Source organism: Balaenoptera borealis, assembly GCF_965194805.1.
Source record: "Balaenoptera borealis genome assembly, chromosome: 14".
Classification (NCBI taxonomy): Eukaryota; Metazoa; Chordata; class Mammalia; order Artiodactyla; family Balaenopteridae; genus Balaenoptera; species Balaenoptera borealis.
Genome location: NC_138875.1, coordinates 40159664 through 40178788, shown reverse-complemented (window position 1 = coordinate 40178788; position 19125 = coordinate 40159664). Strand labels below are relative to the sequence as shown.

The 19125-nt window shown below is 38.5% G+C and overlaps 1 protein-coding gene across 12 annotated transcripts in view; it reads left to right on the top strand.

Moving 5' to 3' along the window:
* The window catches only part of FHOD3 (formin homology 2 domain containing 3), a 491067-nt gene that overhangs the window by 358047 nt on the left and 113895 nt on the right, over window positions 1-19125 (top strand). The gene's annotated exons all lie outside the window — the stretch shown is intronic.

Sequence of the window (19125 nt, the reverse complement as noted above, 5' to 3'; positions counted from 1 at the left end):
TTTTAATACTTTGTTCTCTGGGTGCTTCTTCATATACCTAGTCCTGTAATGATGGGCCCTAATCTTTTGCTATTACAAATGATACTGCAGTGTAATTTTTGTCCATGTGTCTTTTTATCCATGTGTCTTTTTGTCCATGTGTCATTTTGCACATGGGTGATCATCTCTAGGATAAAAGCCCAGAAATAGATTTATTAAGTCAAGTTTTTGTATTTCTAAAATTTTGATTGCTTTTTGCCAAGTTTGCTCTTCGTGAAGATTGTACCAGTTTTGGTTCTCAACCACAGGTGTGTGAGAGAGCTTGTTTTCCCACACCTCTGCCAAAGAGGTGTCATTCAACTATTCAACCATTTTCCCCCAGTAGTGAAGAGTTGTGTGTCATTAACATTTAAATTTGCATTTCTTATTATGAATGTGATTGAGCATGATTTCATATGTCCAGGCACCTTTCCTTTTCTGTGAATTTTTGGTTCATGATCACTGTGTTCTTTTTCTTATTGAGGTATACAGGTTCTTTATAAACTGCAATAGGTGAAGCAATTATTTTCCTTAGTCGTTGGTCTTTTTACAACATTTATGGTGTTTTTACCACGCAGAACGGTTTAAATTTTGGAGTCAAGTTTATTCATCTTTTCTATCTTCTGGGTTTAGTGTTCCTCATGAGGACAGCCTTTTCTCTCATGGTTTCTTCTATTATTTCTATAGCTACAGTTTTCACATGGAAATATTTTATCTATCTGGAAGTTATTTTGGCATATGGTATGAGGCAGAGATCCAAGTTACATTTTTTCACTTGTTTGAGTACCATTTAGTGAACAATCCATCATTTCCCTATCGATTTGTCATATACCAACAGGAATATGGGCTCGTTTATGTGTCTGTGCAAGCTGTTCCCATAGGAGCATTTCCCATCTCCTCTGGTGCCCACCTTCTCGGATGGATCAACTGTTTGAGGCCATCAGGAGTCCCCCTTCCTCCCAGTTTTTGGAATATGACTATATCATATGCTACCTTGAAATAGTCCGTTATTTTTGTCATATGCTGTTGTGGGGTTTTGTATGGTGGTTGACTGTGCTGGAATAAAGAGAACGGGAACATCTGGGGAAGCTGGAACCAAGCAGCTAGGATGAGGAGAGTGGGAGCCTGCTGTACTGAGCTCAAGCCCCCCGCACTTCCTGTGACCCCCTAGGACACCTGTCCCTACCACTGATATGGTGACTCCTCCCTCTGAATGAAGGTCTCCGTTTCCATGCATTTCCTGCCTACTTTCAGTTACTTTCACTCTTGTAGTTCTTAGCTACTTGCAGGCCCAGTGACCATTGCCCCGAGTATAATTTGCTGCTACCTGTGTCTACCTCATCCCGATTTCCTCCTCCACGTGGACTGCTCTATATGGGTGTCTGGGTGCTTGTGTCTTTCTGTTCTAGTCTGCTTTGGCTTTTATTATTTCTGGCCTTTGCTAGTATCTACGTATGCCTTGAGGTTCTACTTGTCTGGTTTTCAAATCACTGCTTTTTCCAAATATATGATCCATGTATTTTTCTGGATCCCAAGCACTTGCTGGCTGTGTTCCATCTCTTGACCTACACAGTACTTTTTCAAACATTGTGTCAGTAGAGTTGAGAGCTCCATTGTCCAATGGGCTCTAGTTAAATTTTTATTTTTAATTTATTTTTTTGAATGTTTGAATTTTATTTTATTTTTTTATACAGAAGGTTCTTATTAGATTGGGATTGACATATATACACTAATATGTCTAAAATGGATAGCTAATTTAATTTTAATTTAAATTGCTCAAAGTAGATTTTAAAAAATATCAGGGTGGTGCGGTGGTTGAGAGTCTGCCTGACGATGCAGGGGACACGGGTTCGAGCCCTGGTCTGGGAGGATCCCAGGAGCAACTGAGCCCGTGAGCCACAATTAATTACTGAGCCTGCGCATCTGGAGCCTGTGCCCCTCAACAAGAGAGGCCGCGATAATGAGAGGCCCGCGCACCGCGATGAAGAGTGGCCCCCACTTGCCGCAACTAGAGAAAGCCCTCGCACAGAAACGAAGACCCAACACAGCCATAAATTAATTAATTAATTAATTAATTTTAAAAAAATATCAGAGAAAATCCTGATTAGCATGTAAAATGGGATAAAAGGCATTGCCTTTCTTTGTGATCACAGTTAACGGCATAGAGCCCACAACGGCCAACAGAAGGAAAAAGATACCAACAGGGACAGATTCCCTACGGTTCAAACCAAGAAGCTGTGTAGCTGTGTGCTCCTGGTGCAGTGCACCAAGTAAATTTCCTACTCACTGGCTGCTAGTTCCTGATAGCAATCTTGTTACAAACAATGAGTTCCTGGAAGGCACAATGTGGTCCTGATTAATCCATTGTGTTACATCCAAAGTGCACAAGAGGAGACGCACTTGTCCACTGACGGAGTGAGTTTACAGTAGGGTCTGGCTCCCTGATGGCAGCTTCATACAGTGACTGTGGGCATTAGGGGACCTGGGCTCTGCGGTAGCCCACGTGGGTTTTAGATCCGACTTCTTCTCACCGTTCCTGCTACCGTAGATTTAGTCCGAGATCTGTGTCATGCCTGGACTATGTAGTGCAGTGATGTATGTCTTCCATCCTTTCTGAAATACGGATCTGACATTTCCTGCTTAGAAAACTTGAGTGCCTCCCACTACCTGTCTGTGAACCTAACCTGATTAACATCATCTCTAGGATCTCTCGCGTTTGGGTCCTGCATGCACCTTGCAGCTTCATCAGCCATCAGCGTCCCCATCCTCACTGTACTGCAACCGCACAGAAGTGCTACCAGGCTCCCCTGAGGCCCCTTCCTTCATATTTGCTCTGTCCTCTGACCAGCTTCCTTCTCTCTTCATTCAGTCAATTCCTTCTTATCCTCCAAGATCCAAGTAGGTGACATCTGTCTGTAAAACTCCTCTGACTTCCTCAGGCAGAATGAATTGTGACATTCTTATGGGTTCATATACCTCAATTTCAGCTCTCAGCCCTTTGAATCATTATGTGTTTATCCTTCTGTTTCTAAAATAGGGGTCACAAATGTACAGTGGTCTGAGGTAGTGAACCTGGGTTCCACAAAGCCATGGGATAAAGATGGTTCACATTTCTGGACTGGCCAATTTTTAAAAGATTCAGGAATCCTTAAGACAAGCAGGACTGGAGAATCCACATGCATGTAAATTGTAAAGATAAAAGTGTTTGCTTTTGCAGGGAAGCACTTTCTGCTCGTCCCATGTTCCTTTTTTTTGTTTTTTTTTGTTTTGGAAAGTATATTTATTTTATATGTTAGCATGTAACAGGCTTATTTTTTTTAATAAATTAAGAAACAAGTTTTCTTGTTTTTTTTTTTTATGGCTGTGTTGGGTCTTCGCCTCTGTGCGAGGGCTTTCTCTAGTTGTGGCAAGCGGGGGCCACTCCCCATCGCGGTGCGCGGGCCTCTCACCATCGCGGCCTCTCCCGTTGCGGAGCACAGGCTCCAGACGCGCAGGCTCAGTAATTGTGGCTCACGGGCCCAGTCGCTCCGCGGCACGTGGGATCCTCCCAGACCAGGGCCCGAACCCGCGTCCCCCGCATCGGCAGGCAGACTCCCAACCACTGCGCCACCGGGGAAGCCCCAAGAAACAAGTTTTTTTATTGAAGTACAGTTGACTTACAATATTATATTAGTTTCAGGCATAAAACATAGTGATTCAATATTTTTATAGGTTATACTCCATTTAAAATTATTACAAAATAATGGCTATATTTCCCCGTGCTATACAATATATCCTTGTTGCTTATTTATTTTATACATAGTTTGTATCTCCTAATCCTATACCCCTATTTTGCCCCTCCCTCCTTCCTTCTCCCCACTAGTAACCAGTAGTTTGTTCTCTGTATCTGTGAGTCTGTTTCTGTTTTGTTATAAACATTCATTTGTTTTATTTTCTGGACTCCACACATCAGTGATGTAATACAGTATTTGTCTTTCTCTGTCTGACTTGTTTCACAAAGCATAATAACTTCTAGGTCCATCCATGTTGTTGCAAATGGCAGAATTTCATTCTTTTTACGGCAAAGCAGCCAAAAGGCTGACAAAAAGGAACATGGCATAAAAAGAATGAAATTCTGCCATGTTCCTTTTTGTCAGCCTTTTGGCTGCTTCGCTATTGGGCGTCTCGTCTCTACATCTCTCCAGCATGAGATTCCCTATTCCTCACTGCCCTGCCCCCTACCTCTTTGTCAAATAACCAGGCGAACAAATATATGAGCAGTTTTAACCTCTTCTAATCCTGTTTCCTTCCTTTGGAACATGGGGTTAGAATAGATTTTTTAACTTTTAATTTTATTTTTTTGGCCGCGCTGTGCAGCTCGCAAGATCTTAGTTTCCCGATCAGGGATCAAACCTGGGCCCCTGGCAGTGAAAGCTCCAGGCCCTAACCACTGGACTGCCAGGGAATTCCCAGGAATAGATTTTTTTCAATTAGACAATTCTCTCACCCTTGTTTACTTAAAGGGTATCTATAGCAACCTTAAGAGGTATATATTGTAATTCTGTTTGGAAGTGAGAACATTGTGTGTGTGTAAGAGAGGTAGGTGAGCTCTGTAACAAGGAAGTGCAAATATCACTCATCAAAATAGTGCAGATAGAACAGCTACACCACAGAGCTGGAGACACTTACAGTTGTTCCGCGCTATAAACTGAGCCCTGCGCCATCATCCCTGCTTGTGCACCTCTCCCAGTGGGACAGCCCCCGACGGCCAGGTTTCCAGTTGTCGTTGGCTACAGTGGTTTTGCACTGGCATTGTAAGAAGATCACAGAGAGAAAATGGGTAGGAAGGATGGGGAAGATTTCTCCTCCAGAAAATGTTACTGGGTCCCTGGTCCCATTTCCCTGCTCCTTCCCACAAAGCCAGGCCACGAGTGAGTAAGCTTTACTATTATAGTGGAAGAGACTGTTTTCTGGGTTGATTTTGGAAAGTGTGTGTGTACACACGCATATATAGATAGATATCTAGATAGATAAGAGATAGAAACACACACCCCTTCCTACCCTTTTTCACTCTCTAGTCTTTGTACAATGCTAGTGCAAAACCATGGTAGCCAGTGACAACTGGAAACCTGACTGTTAGGTGCTGTGAACGTGCATGCACGCACACACGCACGCACACACGCACGCACACGCACACATTACATACTCATCCATTTCATTCACTGAGTATTTATCAGGTGCTCACAGTGTGCCATGAGTGCTGGCCTGGGAATCCAACATTGATTGAATCAGACCCTGTCCCTGACTTCATCGAGCTTGCACTCTAGTGGCAGAAACAGAAGGTAAGCAAAGCATCAGCAAATAGTATTGTGAAGAAAATGAACCGTCATAGAAGAACTGGAGAAAGAGAGGCCATCAATGTGGGGAGCCTAGCACCGGTCCTCCATCCTCATGACTGACACCTCCAGTAAGAGGTCTGGGAAACTGAGTCACCAATATAAGGCAAATTGCACTTTGTCCCTAGGTTTGCCTGGTGGGAGGGCGGGGGTGGGGAGGGGAGGTAAAGAGGGAGATAAGAAAATAGAGTGATTCCACATCTTTCTTCAAGTCATGATCCTGAAGATCTGGAAGAGTTGGGAGATTGTGTTTGGAAGACATTTGGTGTTCAGAGGAGAGGCGGGCATGCAGGGGATGGGTAAGTTGGCCTGGAGTGGAGAGGAAGGGGGACGACTGGAAAGATGGGCTTCAGTTCAAGCCAACAAGGCCTGGAAACTGCAGGACATAGGAGGGGCTGGTGGCAATCAGTGCTTTTGGAAGCTGCCAGGAGAATGGGTTAATTATAAAGCCTAATCGAGGTGGACCTGTGACAGGAGAGGACCGACCTCCTGGCTGGAGGACTCACTTGGTCTTGGACAGTAGGGTGGGAAGTAAGAGGGAACCGGCAAGAACTGCTGTATGCTTGGGCTCAGGGCCTGCAGAAGGGGCAGCTGGACAGGCTGAAGCATGATGCCAGCCAGGCCTGGAGGATGGCTTCATGCTTTATGCACGAGCCAGCACAGTCCATGAGATAGCCCGTGGGACCAGTCTCTACGGCAGCTGCGGGAGCCCTGCTGTTGCCGGGAAGCTCAGACCTGCACCAAAGTGGTGTGTGACAGGCTGGAGAAGGAGAGCAGAGGAACCTTTAAATCCACATCCCCATCTTTGATGACAGCTGTCTCCAGGATTGTAGCAGTGACGATGAAGAAAAGTTGCCTGTTTCTTAAGGCTGCCTCTGGGGCTTGCTCATTTCATCCTGAAAGCTGGAATGTGACCCTGAAGGTGTGAAAAAGATTCTGCCATTTTCTTGTTTCAAGGCAAGCAAAATGCCTTTTATAACTGGGCACAACCCAGAGTTACCTCTTGTCCTGTGATCATTGGATTGGGTCACCCCAGTTTCATAGCCAGGTTGTAAAGACAGCCTCAGTTGCAGACAACCATTCTGCATCATTGAATTACCATTTTATTATTATTATTGACCTCTAAGTCTTCATATTAAATTACCTACTTGTGAATTAAGTGATACTTTCAAATATCAGTTTGTGAACTTAGTTTGGGTTTTGTTAATATTTAACCAGAGATTATAATTTTTTTAAATAAGAAATGTTGAAGATGTGCTCCTTTCACAAATAAGATTTTACTTAACTCAAACTTACCAAAGGAGCATTTATTTTTAAACAGCTTTTGCAGTATAATTGACATACAAAAAACTGCACATAAGTTTTGACATATGTTTTGCCAGTGAAACTATTACCACAATTGAGATAATGCACAAGTTCATTACTCTTAAGCATTTTCTTCATGTCCTTTTGTGATTATGGTTGCCCCTCCCTATCCCCAAGCAACCATGGGTCTGCCTTCTGTCATTATCGGTTGGTTTGCATTTATAAGAATTTCATGTAAATGTAATCGTGCAATAAGTACTCTTAGAGAGGGGTTGACTTCTTTCAATTAGTGTAATTGTTTTGAGACTCCTCTATTTTGTTGCATGTTTCAATAGTAAATGCCTTTTTATTACTGGGTAGTACTCAGTTGTATGAATATACTACAATTTATCTGTTTACCTGTTGATGGAGATTTGGGTTGCTTCCAGTTTTGGCTATGAATAGTTGTGTACAAGTCTTTGTATGGAAAGCTGCTTTCATTTCTTTTGGATAACTACCTAGAAATGAAATGGCTCAGTCATATGGTAGGTGCATGTTTAGCTTTGTAAGTAATTGTTAAGCTATCTTCCAAAATGGTTGCATACCAGAATAACGTGGGCCTCATAAAATGAGATGAAATATCTTTCCTTCCTCTTCAACTTTCTAGAAGAGTTTGCATAGCATTAGTGTTATTTATTCCTTAAATATTTCTTAGAATTCACCAGGGAAACTCTCTGGGAGTAGGGTTTTCTTCATAGGAAAGTTTTAAACTACAAATTCAGTATCTTTAATAGATGTTTATCTGATATCAATCCACATCAGGTCATCTATTTCTTCCTGAGTGACTGTTAGGAGTTTTTGTCTTTCAAGGAATTTTTCCATTTCATCTAAGTTGTCAAATTTATTGGCGTAAAATTGTTCAAAATATTCCCTTATTATTCTTTTAATATCTCTTTCAATCCTAAAGTTCATAATTTTTGTCTTCTCTCTTTTTTTCCTGATCAGTCTGGCTAGAGGTTTATCAATTTTATTGATTTTAAAGAATCAGTTTTTGGTTTCACTTAATTGTCTAATATTTTTGTTTTATGTTTCATTGATTTCTACTCTCTATATATCCTTTTTTTCTGCTTACTTTGGGTTAAATTTGCTCTTATTTTTCTAAGTTGGAAGATGATGCCATTGATTTGAGACTTATTGCCTTTTCTAATATAGGCATTTAGTGTTATAAATTTTCCTCTACATGTTGCTTTAGCTGCATCCCACAAATTTTTAACATGTTGTGTTCTTATTTTCACTTAGTTCAAAATGCTTTTTAATTTCCCTTTTGATTTCTCCTTTATCCATGGGTTATTTCAAAGTATTTATTTAGCTTATAAATATTTGTGGATTTTCCAGATCTTTCTGTTATGGATTTCTAATTTAATAAAACTGGGGACAGAGAACATATTTTGTATGGCTTGAATCCTTTTAAATTTATGGAGCTTTAATTTATAGCCCAGAATATGGTCTATTGTGGCAAATGTTCTGTGTGCATTTGAAAAGAATATGTATCCTGATATTATTGGGTAGAACATTTTATATGTTTTATATTTAAATTGGGTGGAATTAGTTGTATATTTAAAGTGGGTTTTGTTTTGTTTTTGTAGACAGCATATTGTTGAGTCTTGCTTTTTTATTGAATCTGACCATCTCTGCCTTTTAATTGGGGGTGTTTGAGCATTTATATGTAATGTGATTATCAATTTGTGATTGATATATTGTTATTATGCTTGCTTTAATCAATCTATTATCTTTTAAAGGTATTTAAATAATAATAAATATGCTTTGTATTTACCTATCTTATCTTTTCTATTGCTTTTAATTTCTTTGTGTAGATCCAGATGGCTATGTGGTATCATTTATCTTCTGCTTGAAGGATTTTCTTTAACACTTCTTGTAGTGCAGGTATACTGATGGTGAATTCTTTCCATTTTTATATGTCTGAAAAGGTCTTTATTTCACCTTCATTTTTTAAAAAAATTATTTATTTATTTATTTATTTGGCTGCACTGGGTCTTAGTTGCGGCAGGAGGGCTCCTTAGTTGTGGCATGCAAACTTTTAGTTGTGGCATGCATGTGGGATCTAGTTACCTGACCAGGGATTGAACCTGGGTCCCCTGCATTGGGAGCACAGAGTCTTATCCACTGCGCCACCAGGGAAGTCCCTCACCTTCATTTTTGAAAGATATTTTTGCTGGGTAGAGATTATAGATTGACAGGGTTTTTTTCTTTTAGTGGTTTAAAGATGTTGCTCTACTTTCTTCTATTTTACATTGTTTCCGACAGTAAACATTCTGTAATTTTTTTTGTACCTCTGCATGCAATGTGTCTTTTTTCCTCTGGTGGATAAAGAGATTCTCTCTTTATCATTGGTTTTAAAATTTTGATTTTGATATACCTCCATATAGTTTTCTTCATGTTTCTTGTGCTTGAGGCTTGTTAAGATTCTTGGGTCTATGGGTTATAGTTTTTATCAAAATGGGAAAATTTTCAGTGCTTATTTCTTCAAATTTTGGGGGTACTTTTCACCTCTCCTTTCTTTTGATGACTTCAATTGCATATATATTGAGCAACTTGAAGTTTTACCAAAGTTTATGGGTGCTCTATTGATTTTTTCCAGTCTTTTTTCGCAATATGTTTCATTTTGAATAGTTTCCATTTCTATGCCTTCAGGTTCACAATTTTTTTTTCTCAAGCGTCAGTCACCTTTACCACTGAATTCTTTTTTTAAATTGAAGTGTAACTGACATACAACATTATATTAGTTTCAGGTGTACAACATAATGATTCAACATTTGTGTACATTGCAGAAGGATCATACCATAAGTCTAGTTATGATCTGTCAACATACAAAGTTACAATTGTTTTCTCTTGTGATGAGAACTTTTAAGATTTACTCTCTTAACAACTTTCAAATATGAAGTACAGCATTATTGACTATAGTTACATTCCTGTGACTTATTTATTTTATATCTAGAAGTTTGTACCTCTTAATACCTTTCACCTATTTTGTCTAACTCCTGACACCCCCTTCTCTGACAACCACCAATATGTTTTCTGTATCTATGAGTTTGTTTTGTTTGTTCATTTGTTTTTTTTAAGATTCCACATATGAATGAAATTATGTGATATTTGTCTTTCTTTGTCTGACTTATTTCACAAGGTCCTTCTGTGTTATCACAAATGTCAAGATTTTATTCTTTTTTATGCCTGAATAATATTCCATTGTGTATATATACCACATCTTCTTTATCCATTCATCCATCAGTGGACATTTAGGTTTCCACATCTTGACTATTGTAAATAATGATGCAATTAATATAGGGATTCATATATCTTTTCAAATTAGTGTTTTTGTTTTCTTTGGACAAATACCGAGAAGTGGAATTTTTGGGTCATATGGTAGTTCTGTTTTTAATTTTTTGAGGAACCTCCATACTGTTTTCCATAATGGCTGCACCAATTTATATTCCTACCAACAGTGAACAAGGGTTCCCTTTTCTCCACATCCTTGCCAACACTTGTTATTTCTTGTCCTTTTGATAATAACCATTCTGACAGGTGTGAGGTGATATCTCACTGATGATTAGTGACATTGAGCATCTTTTCATGTGCCTCTTGGCCATCTTTATGCCTTCTTTGGAAAAATGTCTATTCAGATCATCTGAACTGGGCTCTTTTTTATACCTTTCATGTCTTAACATGTTCATAGTTTCTTTAACTTCTTGAATCTATGGACTATAGTCATAATAACTTTTAATGTTCTAGCCACCTAGTTCTATCATCTATGTCATTTCTGGATTGTTTTCAATTGATAGATTTTATTTCTTCTTTATGGGTTGTATTTTCTTCCTTGTTTGCCTGCCTGGTCATTTCTTAATGGATGCCACACCTTGTAAATTATCTTTTTTTTGGATTCCTATAAATATTCTTGAGCTTTGTTCTATGATGTGATTCATTCAGAAAGTTTGATCCTTGGACTTCCCTGGTGGTCCAGTGGTTAAGAATCCATGCTTCCAATGCAAGGGGTGCAGGTTCGATCCCTGGTCGGGGAACTAGGATCCCACATGCCATACAGTGTGGCCCCCCCAAAAAAATAAATAAATAAAATAAAATAAAAGTTTGATCCTTGCGGGCCTCATGTTTTTAGCTTTAGGCAGGACCAGAGCTATGTTTAGTCTAATAGTTTACTTCTTACAACTTTAACTGATGCCCCCTGACCCTTTGGCTTCTGCTTCTCCCAACTACATATTCTCTCCCCGCTTTCCAGTTCAAAGTCCTGGACACACGACTATGATTAGCTCGGCCTTCTACACCAGAAGCCTCACACACCGCTAGACGGCTTGCCTTTGGATGAGCTACCTTTGGGGCAGGAACCCACTCTGTGTTCACTTAGCTGTTGCCAGGGGCACAGGGTCCTATGCAAAAACATTATCTCAGCAGGTCTTCATCATGTGTCTTCCCTCAGAGAATGGGCTGGGGATGTAGACACATATAGACTAACATATACAGATTACTCTGACTTGATACATCCTCATTATTCAGTATCTAACTGATTCATCAGGTGACTAGTCATGCAGCTCTTCTAAGTGCCAGGATGCAGAGATGAATGAGAAAATAGGATCTGGCCCAGAAACTTAGACTGCAAGAGGAAATATAATAACATATATGGAAATGATGAAGGCCAAATTTAGGGTAGTGGTCATTTTTAGGAAAGAAATGAAAAAAAAATAAGTATTTAAGCTGAGACATGTACTGTGGCAAGTACTGCAGGAATGGTACTTTGCTAAGTACCCGTGGTGTGGGGACAGAAGGAATATAGGTCAATATGGGGGCTCTGGCCTGATAGGCCTGTTTAAAAGCTCAGCTCTGATACATCCTAAATTTAACTTCGCTGTGCCTCAATTTCCTCATCTATAAAGGAGATAATAATAGAACTTAGTACAAGAAGTTGTAGGGATTAAAAGAGCCATTTTGTGTAAAATAATTGGCACACTGTATTGTCTCCATAAATGTTAACTATTATTATCAACCATATTTCAGTGCAATCGAGTTCCTGTTCCAGACGTCCCAGCAAGGGAGGCTTGAACCAGATGGGATTTCTGGGGCAGTTCCTGGAGACTTTTACGGCCAAGGTTAAATACTGCAATTCCTCTCACTCAGAGTATATCATCCACTCCCTTGCAAAATCTCTCTGGCCTCTGGCCACCTGCATTCTTATGTGGCTTCATTTGGTTGCAGCTGCCTTGGGTGTAACTTAGATGACTTCAACTTTCCAGGTGCATTCCGGGTGGCACGCAGTCCTGATGATGGACCCAGCTTGTAGCCATGATGGGAAGGTTCAGATCAAACTCACAGCCCACTCTGGCCCCTGAGGCTGGGAACCTCAGGCTGGAGCTCCCCTGCATCTGTAGAGTTTAGACTCCCAACATAAAGTGATGTCTGTTCAGTGTCTACTGTGGCCCAGACGCTGTTCTAAGCAAACTCATGGGTACACTCTCATGTAAACCTAATAGTACTTCATGAGTTGGGAGTATTATTATCTCCATTTTACAAACCTGTAAGGTGAGGCTCAGAGAGGTAAAATGACTGGCCATACTCAGGTTTTCTCAATCCAAAGCCTTGTGCTTATTCCTTTACACCCTAGCTTGTCCCCAGACTGGCCAAGATTAAACAATGCAGCAACTTCCAATCACTACAGGCATTTTCCTGAAAGATTGAATATGAAAGATAAAAATCTGTTAAAGATGCCTTTATAAAGAGAAAAATTCACCATACTAGCTTGAATTTTCGTGTTTGGGTATTTTTTTTTTTTTTTTTTTTTTTTTTTTTTAGCAATGATTTGGGATATTCCCTTTGTATGGTTTGAATGCATTCCAGCATTGGTATTATAGGTAAGCTTATTTCCAGAAACAGGATTTATAGGGCCAGGGTTTATACTCTTACATGTTTGGCTTATCTAGGTAGAGGGAGATCTAGGGAAATTTAATTTATTAATATTATATGTATAACTCTTTGTTCCCAGTATGACCAAAATAGCTTATATGTTCATGAGGCCCTTTAATTGCCCTTTCCTGCTACAGGAATCTGTGTTAGGGCACCCAAGAGAATGGATCTTGAATTGTAGAAGGCATTGGCTGCATTTTAGGAAAAGAGGAACCAGTCTTCATTGCTTTGCATTAGCAGCTCACATCTCAGTTCTGAAAGGAAAGAGCCTCCACGTGTTGTTAACGCTGCCTGCCTGTGTGTTCACTGGTATACACTGGCCTCAGAGCCAACACGAGGTCTGCCTTTGCAGCGTCTCAGTGGACAAGGGATCATCTGCATTCCCCTTCCTTAGAGGCACCCAGGAAGGAATGACAGCATCCACTAGACAAGATTGAACACTTTTTACTTTCTCAAGTTCTAATACTATTCTAATTTTAAACAAGCTCCAATATTCTCATTTGAAACAAGGAAATGATATTAATGAATGATATAGAGAAGCTTCACTGTAACCTCATTAGTATAGCCACTAATGACCCATTATTAAGTTACCATGCATGAAGTTTTCTTGCAACAAGCTGATATATTTAGAAGAACAAATTAAAGTCAGAAGCGTAAGGGGAAATGGCAAGGTCCTTATTTTGCTCCTCACCCAAGAGCTTCTCTCCCCTCCCTCTGAAAAGAGAACTCAAGAGCTGAAGCTGCTGATTCTTACGAAGACCACCACACAGGGCAGGCTGGGAGCTGAGCTAGAATCAGATTCACCTAAAATAATTGTCCTCTGTAGGGTACCTTATTTTTTGTTTTGTTTTTTGTTTTTAAATTTTGTAATTGGACATAACTTTTAATGTTCAGCTAGCTTGGGGCTTCAAAGATATTTTATATTAACTATGAGCTATTTGTCTACCCAAGGACTTTTGATTATTAAAGAGAAGTGGAATGAATTTTAAAAATGTATTCCAGGCTTACAGAAAATTATAGATAATTACAGAAATTATAGAGCAATAAAGAACATTATATATAAAATTGAAGACTTCATCTCTTTTCTTCTTCCCTGGAGATGACCACTACCCTGAATTTGGTGTTTACCATTTCCATATATGTTTTTATATTTTTCTAAATATCATGTATCCTTAAATAGTGTGTGGTTTTGCTCTGCATGTATTTAAACTTCATAAAAATGATAGCATGTTGTTCATGTTCTTCAAACTACTTGTCACTATCAATATATTGTGCTTTTGAGAATCATCCAAGTTAGTCCGTATCACTCTATTTCATTCATTTTCTCAAGTATAGAGTATTCCATTTGTAGATATTTATGCTGTTTCTAATTATTAATCATTAGCAGTACAAAACGGTGTAATATATTGTATTCTTGTACATGTCTGTCATCTTTACACATGCAAAGGTTACTCTCTAGTATAAACCTGGAAGTGGAATTGCTGGGTTGCAGGATATGCACATCTTCAAATGTATTAAGTTTCTCCAAAATGATTTTATCAACTTAGACTCCCAGAAGCAATATATAGGAGTTCTTCTTGTCTTGTACTGTGGCAATGCTTAGTGTCATCAGGCACTAATATTTGTTGGTCTTCAACCTGAGAGGTGTGAAACAATATCTCACTATGGGTTTAGCTTACATTTCCTTTCCCTGATTTCTAGTGAAGATGAGTAGCATTCATATATTTATTGGTGATTTAATTTTCTTCTTCAGCGAAATGCTTTTGCTCATTATCTTTTGCTCATTTTTCCATTTCCCATTTTTCCACTGGGTAGTTTGTCTTTTTCATACTGATTTAGAGGGGTTCTCTTTGTATTGAGTTTACTAATACTTTATGGTTTATATGTGTTACAGTTAGCTTCTCCCAGGCTGTGGCTTTTCTTTATCCTTAGTCTTTCAATGTGTACAAATTTTAAATTTTAACATATGCATATGTATTAAATTTTCCCTTTTTGATTGCCCTTTTGGGTTTCTTGTCTAAAAAAATTCTTTCCTATCCTAATATCTAGAAGTTGTAAAGTTTTACTTTTTGCATTTTCACTTAAACTTCCTAGAATTTATTTTTGTGTCTGGTATGAGGAAGGGCTAACTGTATTTTGTCTTATATAGCTAATAGTTGTCTCAGCACCATTTGTTAAATAGTTCATTTCCTTCCTGCTGATAAGTAATGACACATCTATCATGAATCAAGATTCCGTATGTGTATGAGCCTGTGTCATTCCATGTTTCTGTTCTTGCACCAAGACCACATTCACATTTGATCATTGTGGTTTTAGAATGGGCTTGATATACAGTGGGACCAGTGATCCACTTTGTTCTTATTCAAAATTGTCTTGGTTATTCCTGGATCTCAGTTCCTCCATAAAAATTTTGGAGCCACCTTGTAACGTTCCATGGAAAATCCTTTTGGAATGTTGAATAAAATTGATTTGGAATTGTATTAGAATTGTATAAATTGAAAAAGAATTGGCATTGGCATCTCGACTGTATTGAATCTTTCTATATGTGAATGTGATATAGTTATCATTTATTTGGGTCTTTTAATAAAGTTTTATAAATGTCTTTCATATAATTAAGTAATTCATAGTTAACTTGTGGTTAACTTGGTAAATTGTTGCTGTTATATGAAAATACAATTGCTATTTGTACATTTTATATTGAGAAACCTTGCTAGACTCTTATTAATTCTAATAACTTGTAGGGGTTTTTTTGGATTCTCTAAAAGGATGATATTATCTGCAAATAATGACATTGTATTTCTTTCCCTTCCTTATGCTTTTATTTGCTTTACTTATCTTAGTGTACTGGCTAAGAATAACGTCAAATACAGGCAATTCTGGGGGTATCCTTGTATCACTTCTAATGTTAAACTGCTCTTAATGTTTCAGCATTAAGAATGGTGCTTACCATAGTTAAAAAAAAATTCTTTTTACTGAATACCCATTGTCAGGTTTAGAAAGCTCTCTTCTATTCCTAAGAATAATGAATTTATTACATTCTTGCTTTTCAAATTGTTGAGTTGACCACTCATTATGCTTTAGAAACATCCTAAAAATTTTGATATATAGTCTTTTCATTATAATACTCTTTGAATGTTTTCTAATTTTCTTCTTTGACCTGAGTTAATTAGAAAGGTTTTAAATTTTTCCAATTATATGGATTTTTCAGATGTATCTTCTTGTTATTTATTTTTAACTCAATTGCATTGTGGTTAGGAAGGTAGCCCACATGAAAACCAATTCTTGGTATTCATTCACAAGCTTGAACTTTGTCACAGGATTGACCGTCAGTTTTTGAATAGTTCCTGTGTATTTGAGAGGACTGCATTTTCTTTAATTTGGGGCACCAGGTTATATATGGTCATCTGCTAGGTTAAACTTATTAATCAAGTTAAACAAGTCTGTTACATTCATAACAATTTCTCTCAATCACTGTGTGAGGGGCACAGGAAACCCCTCCACTTTGACTGTGGATTAGATTTGGCTGTATAGAACAGAAAAATAAATAGGTAACAGTATCTTAAATAAGATAGAAGTTACACAAGCTAGTCTGGACTTTGTTTATATGAAAGATAAATAAAATTCTATCTATGCCTACGGGTCCAAGGTGCTATAGTAGCTGCCTAGTGAGCCCAGAATATAGGTGTTACTGAACTTAGGTCTGGCTGCGTTCTGCTCAAAAGTCAATACTCAAGATTCAAGTGCTTTAGCAAAGGAAACCATAAACAAGATGAAAAGACAACCCTCAGAATGGGAGAAAATATTTGCAAATGAAGCAACTGACAAGGGATTAATTGCCAAAATATACAAACAGCTCATGCAGCTCAATATCAAAAAAACAAACAACCCAATCAAAAACATGTGTGGAAGACCTAAATAGACATTTCTCCAAAGAAAAGATACAGATGGCCAACAAACACATGAAAAGATGCTCAACGTCACTAATCATTAGAGAAATGCAAATCACAACTACGATGAGGTATCACCTCACACCAGTCAGAATGGCCATCATCAAAAAATCTATAAACAATAAATGCTGGAGAGGGTGTGGAGAAAAGGGAACCCTCTTCCACTGTTGGTGGGAATGTAAATTGATACAGCCACTATGGAGAACAGTATGGAGGTTCCTTAAAAACCTAAAAATAGAACTACCATGTGACCCAACAATCCCACTCCTGGGCATATACCTGGAGAAAACCATAATTCAAAAATATACATGTACCCCAATGTTCATTGCAGCACTCTTTACAATAGCCAGGACATGGAAACAACCTAAATGTTCATCAATAGAAGAGTGGATAAAGAAGATGTGGTACATATATACAATGCAATAGTACTCAGCCATAAAAAGGAATGAAATTGTGCAATTTGCAGAAATGTGGATGGACCTAGAGCCTGTCATATAGAGTGAAGTAAGTCAGAAAGAGAAAAACAAATATCGTATAATATCGCTTACATGTAGAATCTAGAAAAACGATACAGATGAACTTATTTGCAAAGCAGAAACCGAGACACAAATGTAGAGAACAGATGTATGGATACTGGGTGGGGGGAGGGGGAAGGGGGAGGTGGGATGAATTGGGAGATTGGGATTGACATATGTACATTACTATGTATAAAATAGATAATTAATGAGAACTTGCTGTGTAGCACAGGGAACTCTACTAATTGCTCTGTGGTGACCTAAATGGGAAGGAAATCCAAAAAAGAGGGATATATGTATACGTATAGCTGACTCACTTTGCTGTACAGCAGAAACTAACACAGCATTGTAAAGCAACTATACTCCAATAAAAATTAATTTTAAAAAGTAAAATTAAATTAAAATTAAAAAGAAAAGATTCAAGTGCCGGTAGAAACAGAAAGGTTGCTTTAATCAAAAAACCGGCATCCTGGGGAGAAGGTGGACTCGTGTCCCAAAACCAACTCTGAAGATTTTGTTCAGCCATGAACATTTTTAAAGGGAAAAAGGGGGAGTAATCTCAATTAATCATTGAGATGGGGGTCAGCTTCATTGCCATATCCCATTGCATGCAGGCTTGTCAACTCCTTGTAATCTTTCTTTAGATGCTATCTTGTTCTCACAGTTTGTTCATAGGATTCCTGACAGGGAAGCTGGGGAAAAGATTTAGTCATCTGTTAATTACTTATTCTTCATTTTTACTTCTTTGATCTAAGGAAAGAACCAACAGGTTAAGCAAGGTATTGTGTGATCAAAAGGTTTAAAACGGAAAAAAAAAAAAAAAAAAAAAAAGGTTTAAAACGTATGCTTGGGCCGGAGATGAGTAGGGCATGGGGGCGCCTGGTTTAAGGTTAGTTACAATATAGCTTTGCTAAAGTGACAAGGCAAAAGGAGCTCTCTCCTGCAGAGAGCTCTTTCCTGCCAAAAGCTGCTTACATAGGATTTGGTTACTCCCTCCCTGTAGCTACTGGGGATGGTGGTTTCTTCCCTCTACTTCTCCTCCCACCTCTGATTGATATCCAGAGGTGACTCACCTTCTCTAGGGAGAGCAGCTGTGTGACTTATGGCAGAATGTGTGTGATGCAAGAGTCACATCTTTCTCCTGGGGGGACCTTGTGTTCCCCACCAGGCAGGTATATTTTCATCAAATTCAAGTAGGCTATTACCCAAGCTATATATTAGAAATATTTGTGTCTTAGTTTAGAAGTTTTTTTTTTTCCCCTCAATAAATGAAGGGCCAATTGTCTGTAACAGATTATGTTTATTATTCCCCAGGGGTCCAACAGACTCTTCTTCCCAGCTAACCCTCTTCTTTATTTTCCATGAATTTATCTAATTTTGCCTTCTCCTACCCATTCTCCTGACTTAACATTTCCTGTGATTCTTCACTGAGGCCGTCACACTGCTGACCTTCCCCGTCACAGTATCTTCAGTGAACAGTCCAGATATTTGTGTGGTATTACCAGAGTCAAGTGCCGTCCTCTGAATAAGCTGCATGTTCATGGATGCTTCTTGACATGGAATGAAATTTCCTTAATTGCATTCAGATTTCAGACCATTGCTGTCTCTTTCTCCTTATCTGTCACCCCAACATCTTGTTTTAAGATGACAGAACTATTTTGGGAGGTATATTGAGAAACTGGTGTATGGCAAAATATTTTTAGTACGTGTAAAATAGAAAACAGTTTTAGATTGAATGTTGATTCCAGCTCATCAAAGTCTTATCATAGACCAGTTTTAAAATGTGTGTGTGTGTGTGTGTGTGTGTGTGTGTGTGTGTGTGTGTGTGTGTGTGTATGGAGAGAGAGAATATGTATATATATTTTAAGTATATTCCTGGAATACTTGTCGATAATAATAGCACTCATTATTGATGACTGCTTGTATGCCAAGCATGTTGCTTGTTATTTTATATGCATTATCCCTTTTCTGTCCTCTGAGCACATGAAGCAGGTTATTTAC